The sequence below is a fragment of the Taudactylus pleione genome, unplaced genomic scaffold (genome assembly GCF_031769625.1).
Source record: "Taudactylus pleione unplaced genomic scaffold, aTauple2 ptg000036l, whole genome shotgun sequence".
NCBI classification, from domain to species: domain Eukaryota; kingdom Metazoa; phylum Chordata; class Amphibia; order Anura; family Myobatrachidae; genus Taudactylus; species Taudactylus pleione.
This window is the reverse complement of record NW_028284438.1, coordinates 4,813,074-4,825,973: the sequence shown is the minus strand read 5'-3', so window position 1 is coordinate 4,825,973 and position 12,900 is coordinate 4,813,074. Positions and strand designations below refer to the sequence as shown.

At 43.9% G+C, this 12,900-nt stretch overlaps 1 protein-coding gene across 1 annotated transcript in view; it reads right to left on the bottom strand.

Moving 5' to 3' along the window:
- Positions 1-12,900, bottom strand: part of MYOZ2 (myozenin 2) — a 78,976-nt gene that overhangs the window by 33,651 nt on the left and 32,425 nt on the right. The window lies entirely within an intron of this gene.

Genomic DNA, 12,900 nt, shown 5'->3' with positions numbered 1-12,900 from the left:
CGTTTTGTGCTGCCAGGAAATGGCCCTGACACGCCTGCATTTTGGCCGGAGCTCCCCGTAACTACCCACATAACGGTGTCTTTCTGTCAACCAATTCCAAGTGAATCCTCACAGCGTACACAATCGCAATTCATTCGCAGGGCATGCGCACATCGGAATAGCTTTCAGCCCTGAATCAGGCCCTATGTTATTATGTGATACAAATATTTTTTTTCATGTGGCTTACTTAATCAAGCCCTCATGATAACTCTGTGCTCATATCAGGATGTACTTAATGTAATGTATGCTGGCTCGCACTGGGGCACAGGGGATTCAGTGAAATTCCTGGTGGGCCCCAGTTATTTGTAGCCACATCCTCTATCGCAGGGCCTAAGGAGCTGTTTGGTATGGCAGACTGCAGTGCAGCTGCTTGCTGGGCACCATAAAGGCTGTGACAGGCCTGGCCGCCAGCTGGGATGTAGTCAGGAAGCCGACGGTCTAAATAACGACCGCCGGCTTCCCGACTCTCTAATCCCGGCGTGGTACTAATGACAGGCGTTGAAAACTCGATGCCTGTCATTATCCATACGCCGGCATACCGAACGAAGGTAAGCCAGGCGCCGGGAGCAGACAGCCGCGGGTGGGAGGGTTAGGTTTTAGGGCTCCCGGGGAGACTTAGGGTTAGGCACCCCACCCCCGGGATGGTTAGGGTTAGGCACCCCCAGGAGGAGGTTAGGGTTAGGCACCCCCCCTGGGAGACTTCAGTTTAGGCAGCGGGGAAGGGGGGATTACGTTTAGGCACTTAGAGGGGGGTTAGGGTTAGGCACTTGAGGGAGAGGTTAGGGTTTGGCACCCCTAAGGGAGGGTTAGGGTTACGTGGTAGAATTAGGTTAGTGATACTTACCTTTGGACGATCAGGATTTTCACCCTTGCCGGGCTGCTGCTGTCTGGATTTGAACCGCCATCTGTGCGGCCGGCGTTAATATCTACTACACCCCCACCAGCTACACGCAGAGTGAGAACAGGGCCACAGTGCAGTCAGCAGTGCACTACTGGGTAATAAATCCCAGTAGACTCTGCAGAGGGTTCATAAGAGCATGTGCTGAGCTCTAATTGGAGGAGTCAAACTATAAGGGAAGGGAAAAAAGGGTATCGTCGCACTGACTAATGTGATGAAATATATATTACCACTATTCCTATCAATAAATGTCTGAGACCAGAATCAAAATACACATAAGGTAGTGGTGGTGCTCACTAGAGTTGAATAACATGGATCAAACAAACACAAGAGAGAAAAACTCTGTTATGTGAGCACTCTGATTTGGAAATGTTAATGAATTAATACATAACCTTTATTAAGGAACTATTTAAATAAAATAGATTTATGCCAGCAGCTATATGTCACGTATCAGAAATAACACTAATGAGATATAATATACAAATAAAGAACATATAAATAAACTACATACAAGGACATGACAGAACAAAAAATATTGCAGGATGAGAATACGGAGTCCTGGTTATGATTATTCTCTAAAACCCCACAAAGTGCGTGAATACAGAATCATAAAAATGAAACAATTCTCATACATCTAGGGCAAAATGCATGAGAAAATAAACAATATTTATATATCAACAACTATGGCATAGTTCTACATATAAAATGAATGAATATAAACTCCATAGAGTAGCACATATTAATCTAGAAACAATAAACGGGGAGAAAGTAGCAGTGGATAATAACACAGGATGAGATAAGTGTCCCTCCTGTGTCCATCAATTCTCCCTAGTTAAATATAAAATGCTATTATCACCGTATGTGCTCTCAAAACGTAATTCAAACAATATAACAGTGGTGAAATAAAGATAAAAATAGTTCACATGTATAGCCTGAGCCTCTATAGCATAATTGGAAAAAATACCAATTTGTACATATAGTACTCTCATAAAGATGAAATACCAGGATAGTCAGGGTAAAGATACCGTCTCTCTGGATTCTGCTTCTCCCCACTTGACCTAAAGTCATCAGTAAGGAGTGAGAGATCACTCGAGAGCGGTTTGGCCCTTAGAAACAACAGGGTAACCACAACGTTTCTCAATATTTCGCTTCTGCTGTTAGGGGTCTTACAAAAAGCATTGGACCCCCAATGAGAGAGTTACTCTAATTGAGGTAGTCATCAGTTAATAGAGAGGACACAAAAGAATATAAAGACTGTTATATATCAATAATTAATAGAAATTATAGAGAGACATACATAAAAATGTACTGATCAGTAAATACCAGGGGGCTCATCGTAACGTGTACAAATGTCCTCCTGATTTATAACTAAACAGTACAATCTTAGCTGTAAAAAATCAGTCAGGTGGGCTAGAAAATTTTAATGAGCTATTTGAACATTCAAATGCCCATATAAAGATGATAAATATATGTCCTCTGGGTCACTTATATATATACATCAATTAAAGAGTGTTACGCAGGGTTCCCTAAACAAATAGTAGTTTATGCATGTAGTCAATGAGCAAATGAATATGACAAAATTATGATATACAAAAATATCAACAAATTACTAACTATAGTGGTAATAATATGTTTAAGCATAAAACTATGCAAAACAACCAGATAGGTTTGAACATAAATATGTGTTGTTAAGCCTATACATAGTTTCTACAACAGCAAAAAAGAAAAAGGGGTCTACAAATTAGATCAAAAACTGTGTAATCCTGTAATTAAAAAACAATGGGTTAACATGGCCTGCAACAGGTGTATACACTGACAGGTGCTGTAGTAGATTGTAAGGCTAAGCTCCTATCAATCCATATAGCAGGTTAGATATGGGACATGGCTATCCGGATAGATATATATTAAGAAAATTGAAAGTAGATTTCGGGAGTACAAACTGGTAGTGGGAGTGTCGTGTGCTGCGCATACACAGACACCCGTCCTGCCGACGTGCGTTTTGCCGAAAGGCTTGTTCATAATAAAGGTTATGTATTAATTCATTAACATTTCGAAATCAGAGTGCTCACATAACAGAGTTTTTCTCTCTTGTGTTTGTTTGATCTCTAATTGGAGGAGCCCATCACATGCTCCTCAGATTAATTCTGAGGCTGCCTGTGACTGCTGCTCTGCTGGCTGCTGAGGCTTCTGGTGAGTACTTTGTAGGTATAATGTGTGGGCACTGGGCACTACAGTGTAGCATGTGTGTGGGCTCTACAGTGTGGCATAATGTGTGGGGACTACAGTGTTGCATGATCTGTGTGTGGGCACTACAGTGTGGTATAATGTGTGTGGGCTCAACAGTGTGACATAATATGTGTGGGCACTACAGTGTGGCATAATGTGTGGGCACTACAGTGTGGTATGTCTGGGCACTACAGTGTGGCATAATGTGTGAGCACTACAGTGTGGCATAATGTGGATGTACTACAGTGTGGCATAATATGTGAGCACTACAGTGTGGCATAATGTGGATGTACTACAGTGTGGCATAATGTGTGGGCACTATAGCATAGCATAATGTGTGGGCATTCCAGTAGGGTATAATATGGGGGCACTACAGTGTGGTATAATGTTAGTAGATGTGTAGTGGTCTCATTTACCCTTTACTGACAGCATTGCAAGGGTAGAAATAGGAAGAAGGAAAGAACTCTGTTTGGTGAGCACTCTTGGGATTGGATAATTTAAGTAATTAAAACATAACTTTTAATATACTGTCATTAAAATAGTTACCTCTTGGTACCAAGCAAGCATTTAGACATACTTAGAAAAAATCTCGAACACTGTTTCCAAGACTACAATCCCTACCGGCACGTTAAACAAATGTGTATAAACTTCAATCAGAAGGTAAAGGGTCACAATACCCCTCATTTTTGGCAGTTGATTGACAAAATAGTTTAAACCATATCACATTGAAATAAACACTCTTGCCGACATGAGGAGCACCACACGGAATTCCATAAAAACATAGTTCAGAGAAATATAATTAAGGTAAGAGGTAAGAAGTATGGCTGTCTCCTTGCCTAATACACACAAACACTGTGGCGAAATATTCAGAATTATTCCAAAAATATGTTTAGCATCAATAGCTTAATTTAAATACATCAGTTTGTCCTTTCTGTGTGATCACCTCTATATAAGAAAATTAGGAAGGTCAGTGTAGAGAAACTTCTGTTCCTAATTCTGCTGCTCCTCAACTTGCCACTGGCCATCTGTGAGGAGTGAGAGATTGTTGGAGAGCAGGTTGCCCTTAGAAACAACAGTGTAACTGGGATATTCCTCAAATTTTAATTTCTGCTGTTAAAGGCGTTATCCATAGCATCGGACCCCTAATGGGAGAATTACTCTATTTGAGATAATCTCCAGTCAATAGAGGAATAGAAAAAGATGCTTACACAATGTATGTTCAAATGTCGACCATTTATTAATGTGCAAATATAACCCAGTATTAAAGAGTTATCTTCACATTGATCACAACGTTTATACGTCTGTTGAAAAAAATAGTATCACATATATTATTGTACTGTTAGGTGTTGATACTTAATACATATTAATAAGGACCAGATTTCCGCCCCTTATCATATCTTCATGGGTGGTTACAATCATCTGCATACAATTCATATGACCCTGCAGTTACTATTATCGGTGCTAAGTGTATAGGGTCCACAGTATCTCATGACCCCTATCTCAATCTATTGCAATTACCTGTTCAGCAGCATGTAACACAACAGTAGCAAATACATAAAGTGCCAGTGCTTTGAAATATCAAGCTGTGTAGTAACAGATGTACAAAATTCAGTTAGAGAGTGCTAGTGTAATGAGTCAAGGTTTTCAGCTTTATGATGTCTCCCTCTATTGCAACAGCCCGACTATCAGCATTAAACATGTGTATTCTAGCAGAAAGAACATAAAGTGCCTGTGCAAATAATGGTAGAGTCCATTAAACATAAATCTATATTGCAGTAAGTATACACAATCCTGGTCTATTGCTATGATCAGCTGATGTAGTCGGCATATTGTTCAAAAAGAGGGGGGCAATGCTCAGACAAACAGGTGTTCACTGAACACTTTGCTGTTAGTAGCTTAGAATAATAAAGATGCTAGTGCACTGGGTCCCAAATAGCCACAATATTCCTAACAGCAAGAGACTGACAATAATACATATGCATTGATTCTAAATACACACAGCCTGTTGTTGGCACTGTGTGCCTGCGAGTTCACAGATGACCGTGTAAGGTCCTCTATATAAAGCGGGTTCACCAGAATGTTACAAACTGATGCTGGGGTGTCCCATGTTGCGCAGCCACAGACAACCTTGCCGATGCACGTTACGCCGCTCAGGCTTGTTCACGGAGGAAGTGTTGCATTGCAATGGTACCTGGGTGGGTCACCACTACCTCTCTGACTCCTCCGTGCTTACCTTTACCTCCCCGACGCCTCCATACTCACCACTACCTATATGCACTACCTCCGGACCCCTACTTAGCAAACACTACTTCTCTGACCTCAATAAAATAGAAGCACCGTACACCCTGCACCCATTATAGATACACCTCTGAGCTATAGATTCAATTACTTACCATGTTTACCGTGCGGGTAATGCTCTGGTCTTAAAAACCGAACCTATACAATTATCATAAATTTTCCCTGTGTGGTAAACCCATAGCTAATGCGCTTTAACCTATAGATTCCATGTTATGTGCATGGAATCCATGGGTTCCCTTGCACGTTAAGTTCCAGAGTGTGCATTTAATGCAAATTTTTCTTCATAGCGTTAAGTGCACCCAATGGGGCTTGACGTGTGGGTGATCAGCACTACATTGAATAGCACTCGGCATAGCAGTTAGCTGTGGGTAAACCTCGAGGCGAATTGAATCTACCCCTAAAAGTGTATAGGCTTACAACAGTCTCTAGGACAATGTACAAATTTGGCACAAATTGTGCCACATACTGTAGCTCCTTATAAATGAGGTCCAATGGAGGTAGCCATTTTGTGGACTGAAAACATATCCATGGGGGGAATTCAATTCAATGTGATGTTGAATAGCTGCGGGAGGGAGCTCCCGCAGCTATTCAATACACCGCGCTGTTTGGGTCCACTAAGGATTTCTTCTCGTACCTCCCTGGGGATGTGAGGAGAAATCCGACCAAAGTGCCGGGCGCGCAGCTATTTTTCTGCATAGCGCGGTGCTAACAGCCGCGCGCCCGTCACTTTGGTCAGAGAATGCCGGTTAACGCGCCTTAACACCCTTGTTAAGGCGCGACAGGCGTGATAACCGGCATTCTCCGACCACACAGCACACTGAAATGAATAGCTCCGAGAGCTCGCTCCCAGCGGTATTCAATTCGCTTTGAATTGAATCGCCCCCCATGAGACTGGAAATGGTGTCTTCACTACTATCCACGAACACCATAGTGACACTTTCTGGTCATTATTTATTAGGCACTGGTCTATTCATTTACGGCATTCTCATGATTATTCGCAAAACAGCCGTCACCATTGTGTCTGTGTAGGTGACAAATACCAATTAAAATGTATAACCTGGCAACAGGTGGTGAAGACAGTACATCTTTATTTTTATGTTAATACATAGGCAAAGACCATTCCTACAAATAGTGCATTAAATTAAAAAAATACATCTCAGATTAGATGATAGTACATTGTGTACCTAACTCAGATCTGTTATTTCTTTCTCATTAAGGCATAACCAGTGTGCGGAGTGCAACAGTTCACAGGCCATAACTAGAAACACACAGCAGACATGAGGTCACATATTGCCATCTTGTCTAGCTCAAGCTGGATCGCACACAGTTTCCCTGGCACAGTGCCCACAAAAGGAGTTTGGAAGTAAACATATTTTTTATATGCTTAGTGGTTCATAATTGGAAATGAGAGATTTGTTCACACAAATCGGAGGCCAGCATGGTCTAGTCTGTGGTCAATAATAACATTTATTTCCGTGTAACAACCTACTCTCAGTCTAGCTAAATATTCTGTGCTGGATGTTGCAGGCTTCCTTCTGATCACAGTGTAAATAATATCCTGCTTTGGAATGTCTGCTCAGGTTGTCTAGCGGTAAAAAGTCTCTGATGCCTCCTCTGCAGCCAATGCAAACATCTTGTGAAGCCACTTACTAATTTCACTTCTAGGTTGCCTGAAAGCTGATGTCAATACCCTATGATGATAAAAAACATAACAACTGGAATATTTAGTTTGTAGACAAGAAAACTTTAATTTCTCAAAACTATAATAATAGTAACTTTATATGATTATTTACTTAAAAACTCATATTAAAAGTCAGTCTATTTTCCTAGAGGTGTTTAAGGTTTAGAGCTCAGGCACAAATATGTACTTAAATGTATAAAGGCTGTCGGTTTATCTTGTTATGTACAGACTTTGAATACACTGTCTTGATACCGCCTACACCAATGTTTAAGGTAATTAGGGCCTGATTCAGAGATGGACGGAATTGCAGAGCCGCAAACAAGCAGCTGTGTAATTCCATCCATCTCAAATTAGGGATGTGCACAGGACCATTTTTGCCGGATTTGGATTTGGTTCTAATTCGTTATCCGGATTTGGATTTGACAAACTGCGGTGACTGGCTTTGGATGTGGATTTGGATTTTTTTACAAAAATTTACAAAAAAAAGCTAAAAATCACATAAATTGGGCTTTTTTTTTCTTCCTAGAGTATTATTAACCTCAATAACCTTAATTTCCAGTCATTTATAGTCAATTTAGACCACCCCACGGCTTATAATATTGTTTTCAACATTATTGGCCAAAGGTTGCAGTGAGCTGACTGGTTACCAAGCGGCAAAGCAGCGGCACAGATACCACAGTTTAAAGCACATCAATGACACATTGCCACACAGCAGTGGCAGAAATTAAAAGTAGTGGACCCACTCAGTGGGGTACGGCCAGCAGAATCATAGTACTTGTTCACAAAGTGGGCTACGGCCCTAGGAGTCACAGTGCACAATCTTATTCACATTACACCGCACATAGGGCCTGATTCACATTACACCATAAAGTAGTGTCTCTTATTTATGTTATGACACACAGCAGTGCCCCTTTTACACAAATCCCACAGTAGTAATGCCCCTTATACAATGCCCACAGTAGTAGTGCCACTTATACAATGCCCCCAGTAGTGGTGCTCCCCATGCAGTCCCCTTAGTAGTAGGGCCCCCTATGCAGTGCCCCCAGTAGCAGTGCCCCCATTAGCAGGCCCCCAGTAGTAGTGCCCCATTAGCATGTCCCCAGTAGTAGTATGCCCCCAATAGCAGTGCTCCCATTAGCATGCCCCCAGTAGTATGCCCCCCAGTAGCAGTGCCCCCATTAGCATGCCCTCAGTAGTATGCCCAGCAGTAGTATACTTTGGTCAGGCTGCGGTAGATGAAGCTTACCGCAGCTTGACCGGGGCCTGGCATCTTGCGAAACCAGAAAATCTGCGTCCACCGATGAAGAGCCTGGCCTCATCCCTCCCAGAAAATGAGGATGAAACGCCCCCGTTTCCAGGAAAGCTGCCCCGGAACTCCCCCGCTACATCTTCCAAATGCCAAATCAGGCTGTGGCTGGGAGTTACTGTGAGCAGACTTGCAGATGGAGGGTTGCACATGCGCAGTACACATCCTGCATGGCTTGTGTGCCATTCAGTCCAGATTGCATGCTAATCGTGCCCATGATATTCCACTACCTCATGGCCTAGCGGGTTGGGTACGACATCCCGGCACATGCAAAGGCCGGCGGTCAGAATCCTGGCAGCGTAATCCCAATGATGGAAATCCTGGCACATGCAGGTAAGTGTTATAACTCTTCCACTAACTTTACCCCTAACCCACCTATCCTGCAGCCGAACCCTGCCCTCTCACAGCCTATCCCTAACCAACCTCCCTGCAGCCTAACCATAACCGTCCCCTTGCGCAGGGTAACCCTCACCCTAGTGCTTAACCCTAAACCTAACCCTAATACTCACCGTTCGCAGCAATCAGGATTCTGGAGCTGGGATTCTGACTGTTGACGGGATTCTGGTGCTGAGATTCTGTCCACCGGCATTGTCTACATCGGGATGCTGACTACATCCCTTCCTAACTCTCTGAAAGCATGAAGAAAGGACCTTGCCTGTTGAAGGTTGGACTAAAGCAAACTTAATGCACTTTTACTTCCCATCCCAGGTGAACCAGATGGGGAAGTGGAAATTATTTCCTTACACAGATGTTAGGTAGTGAGCATAGGGTTAGATTGCACATTAGATGACAGTATCATAAGTAGTGAGGGACAGACGGTTCAATACAGCAGCAATGACGTCATATACTGCATACAATAATGCATTCCAAAAACTCCCTAAGGAGTGTGTTTTTATCAGGAAGGTCTATTCACTAAGCTTTGGAGCATACTTGCCCACTCTTCCTAGATGGTTGGGAGCCTCTCGAAACCCCCCAACACACACACACACCCGCCGTTCACTCCCCTTTGCAGATGGCCACTCTGGGGAAGCCGATGACGCGATTCGCGCTGAATCATGTCATCATGGCCCCGCCCCCGGCTGCACAATGCCTGTAACCTTTGTGTAGCGGGGGCGTGGCCGCAATGATATGATTGCACAGTCATGCCCCCCCATCTCGCCCACAGATTCGCATTGTGCCCCCTGCTATGTCGATCTGGCTGCCTTCTCCTGGGAAGAGGCAGCCAGATTGTTGGCAGCCCTGCCTTGAAGAGATATAAAAGTCCCAGCCAATCAGCTCTTAACTGTCATTTTTCAAACACAGGGCTCCATTTATAAACGAATGAATATAACAGCGGCAATTCTCGTTTAGTATCACTGTGATACAACCGAAAATGCAACTAGTATTTATTTATCTGGTGAGGTCCCGCGAATTCCAGCGAAGTCCTCGGCGAGGTCCACTGCTGGGCTGCTGGCAGCTTAACACTGCCAGCAATGGGGCTCCAGTATTATGCGCATGCGCAACGGTCCGTCTGTGAATGTGCATGACATGGGGACCCGGCAGTACCTGGAAGGCTTTGCTGAAGCCGGAAAGGCACCGCTGGGTCTCCATTGCCGGCAATGAGGACTGCATTGCTCTCGCCCTCTAAAAGAGGGCGAGAGCGATGCTGTGAAAACAGCGGGAAATCTAAGGATTACTGCTGTTTATTAAATGCAGAAAGGTGGCATAACCCCTTTAGCGAGCGCTAAAGGGGTTATGTTTCGTTAGTAAATGGAGCCAACAGCCTGTAAACTAACAGGTAGGAGCTGATTGGCTGGTACAACAGGGCAGTCGGGGTCGTCTCCCAGGGCCCCACACACGCTAGGGTCCCTTCCACATATAGCTACATCTCCAGCGTGGGGGGAATGTGGCATAATGTGAACTGGGGTCACTACAGTGTGTTTATCTCATTTGTGGTGCTGAAAGCATTTACACAGTATCATTTTTAATAAAATCACAAGCATATCATATTGACAATGTTATTGGTAGGGCCCACCATAATTTAGCTGTCCTGGGGCCCTCACAAGCCTTAATTTGGCCCTGTCTGCCATTGTTTTCTATTCCTTTTTTGTCCCTCTTTGAATCTAGTTGTTCTCTGTGTCCCAATGTGATTGCAAAAACACATACAGGGAATAACACTTGGGCCCTGACACAGTCTAATAGTGGTGGGTTTTTGCTGGTTTTGTTGCGATGTAGTAGGCATCCCGATGCGGCCGCTCAGAATGAGGGATCCGGAATCCCGACACTAGTTAGAATCCCGACTGCCGGCATCCCGACAGTAAGTATTGGGGTTAGGGGGAGGGTTAGGGTTAGGCACTAGGAGGAAGCTTAGCGTTAGGCTGCATGGGGGGAGAGGGTTAGGGTTAGGCTGCGGAGGGGATGGTTAGGTTTAGGCTGCTGGGAGAGAGGGTTAGGTTTAGGGGTAGGGTTAGGGTAATTACCGGCAGGTGTCGGCATCCTAACCTAGTCGGAATGCTGGCATCGGCATTCTGACCGCCAGGATGCTGAATGCCGGCATCCTGTATCCAACCCGTTCTGGTTGCAGCCAGGAATGGCAATGATTTTTTTAGATGGGGCCTGTGTCAAATTTTGTTGCAGTGTGTAAAAGTGGGTCACAGCACAGGTCCTATGGGGCAACAGGCACCCAGTCATGATTGCAACCAATGAAATTCCCATGACTATGCCTTATACCTTAATGAACAACTTCATTCAATCTTAGTAAATTTACTAAGATTGAACGAGAGGTGGTTTAAATCTGCAGCTTAAGACCGAATTCAACTATCCTCTGAATGATGTTTAGCCGCGATTCTGTGCCCGAAGCTATACAACTGTAGCCAGAGGCAGCCTGTGATAAGCCCGCAGGCTGCACTTAACGCGGATTTCTGTTTACCTCCTCCTGAGGCTTGAACAGAAATTTGCATTTAGTAGGGCTTTCTGTTCTTATTGTGGCTGCAGCAGCATTGGATCTCCGGGTACTTATCCAGGAATCTATTTGTTAACGCACATCAGATGTACCATGCGAGAAAAAGGGCTTGTAATTGAATAGCTCTGGATGTAAAAGTCAGAGGCTGCAACCCTTTTCCTTGTGCGGTAAGATAATGGCGCTAATTGAATTTGCTCCAGATATTGTTAGCTATCGACTACTGTAACCTTCTCCTAGCTGGCCTCCCCAAATCCCATCTCTCTCCTCTCCAGTCTGTGCTCAATGCTGCTGCTCGGCTCATCTTCCTCTCCAAACGCTCTACATCTGCCTCCCCTCTTTTGCAAGCCCTCCACTGGCTCCCATTCCCTTTCAGAACCCAATTCAAGGCTCTTACACTCACTTACAAAGCCCTCACCCATTCCTCTCCCATTTACATCTCTGATGTAATCTCCCTTCACTCTTCTGTCCGCCCTCTTCGTTCACTTAATACACGCCGCCTTTCATGCCAATTGATTACTTCCTCCCACTCCCGCCTCCAAGACTTTGCCCGTGCTGCTCCTCACCTTTGGAACTCCCTCCCTCTCCCTATCAGACTCTGCACCTCTCTACCATCTTTCAAACGAGCTCTTAAGACCCACTACTTCATTAAAGCCTTCCAGCTCTCATCCTAACTTGCTGCTACATCTTCCTTTCTCCCGGCCCACCCCATTCTGTCTCACTCCTGTTTGTCTTCCCCTCCCTTAAAGAATGTAAGCTCTTTCGAGCAGGGCCCTCTACCCTCTTGTGCTTCTCCCTACTGTAATTTAATTTATCTCTTACTAGCCACTAGGGCAACTAACACTTGGCTGCTTATGCGGGCGTTAATGTCACTAATATAGCAATGTTTATCCATGTCCTGTATTGTATTGTATTGTATTGTAAGTCAATGGTTACTTTTTTGTCTATGTACTTTGTAAGGCGCTGCGGAACACTTGTGGCGCCATATAAATAAATGATAATAATAATAATAATAATAATAATAATAATAATAATAATAATAATTTACTTTCCAAATTCTACAGCATATAATTTTTTAGGTTACATTTTGTATTGGAAATCTACTAAGAAGTATTTGTAACACTGTTGTTTAGTATATATTGAGATATACTATATTGGGGTATTCAACATCTGGCCCTCCAACTGCTGTGGAAGTAAACATTCCAACATGCCCTGCCACAGTTTGAGCATGCCATAATAGTACAACTGTGGCATGGCATGCTGGGATGTGTAGTTCCACAACAGCTGACGGGCCACAGGTGTATCCATTGGACACCTGGAGGATCATAGTATACTAGTTGGGATACCTGGAGTTGCCCGTGTTGAAGAATGGACCTTAAAGTACATCTGCAGCCTTCATTTGTTTACATTGCAGACCAACATTGGAGACCATAGCATATGAAAATGTGCTAGGAGGAAATTAGTAACTGTCAGTGCAGGTGCAGTGTGACAGTTGATCCTCCAACTCACTGCTC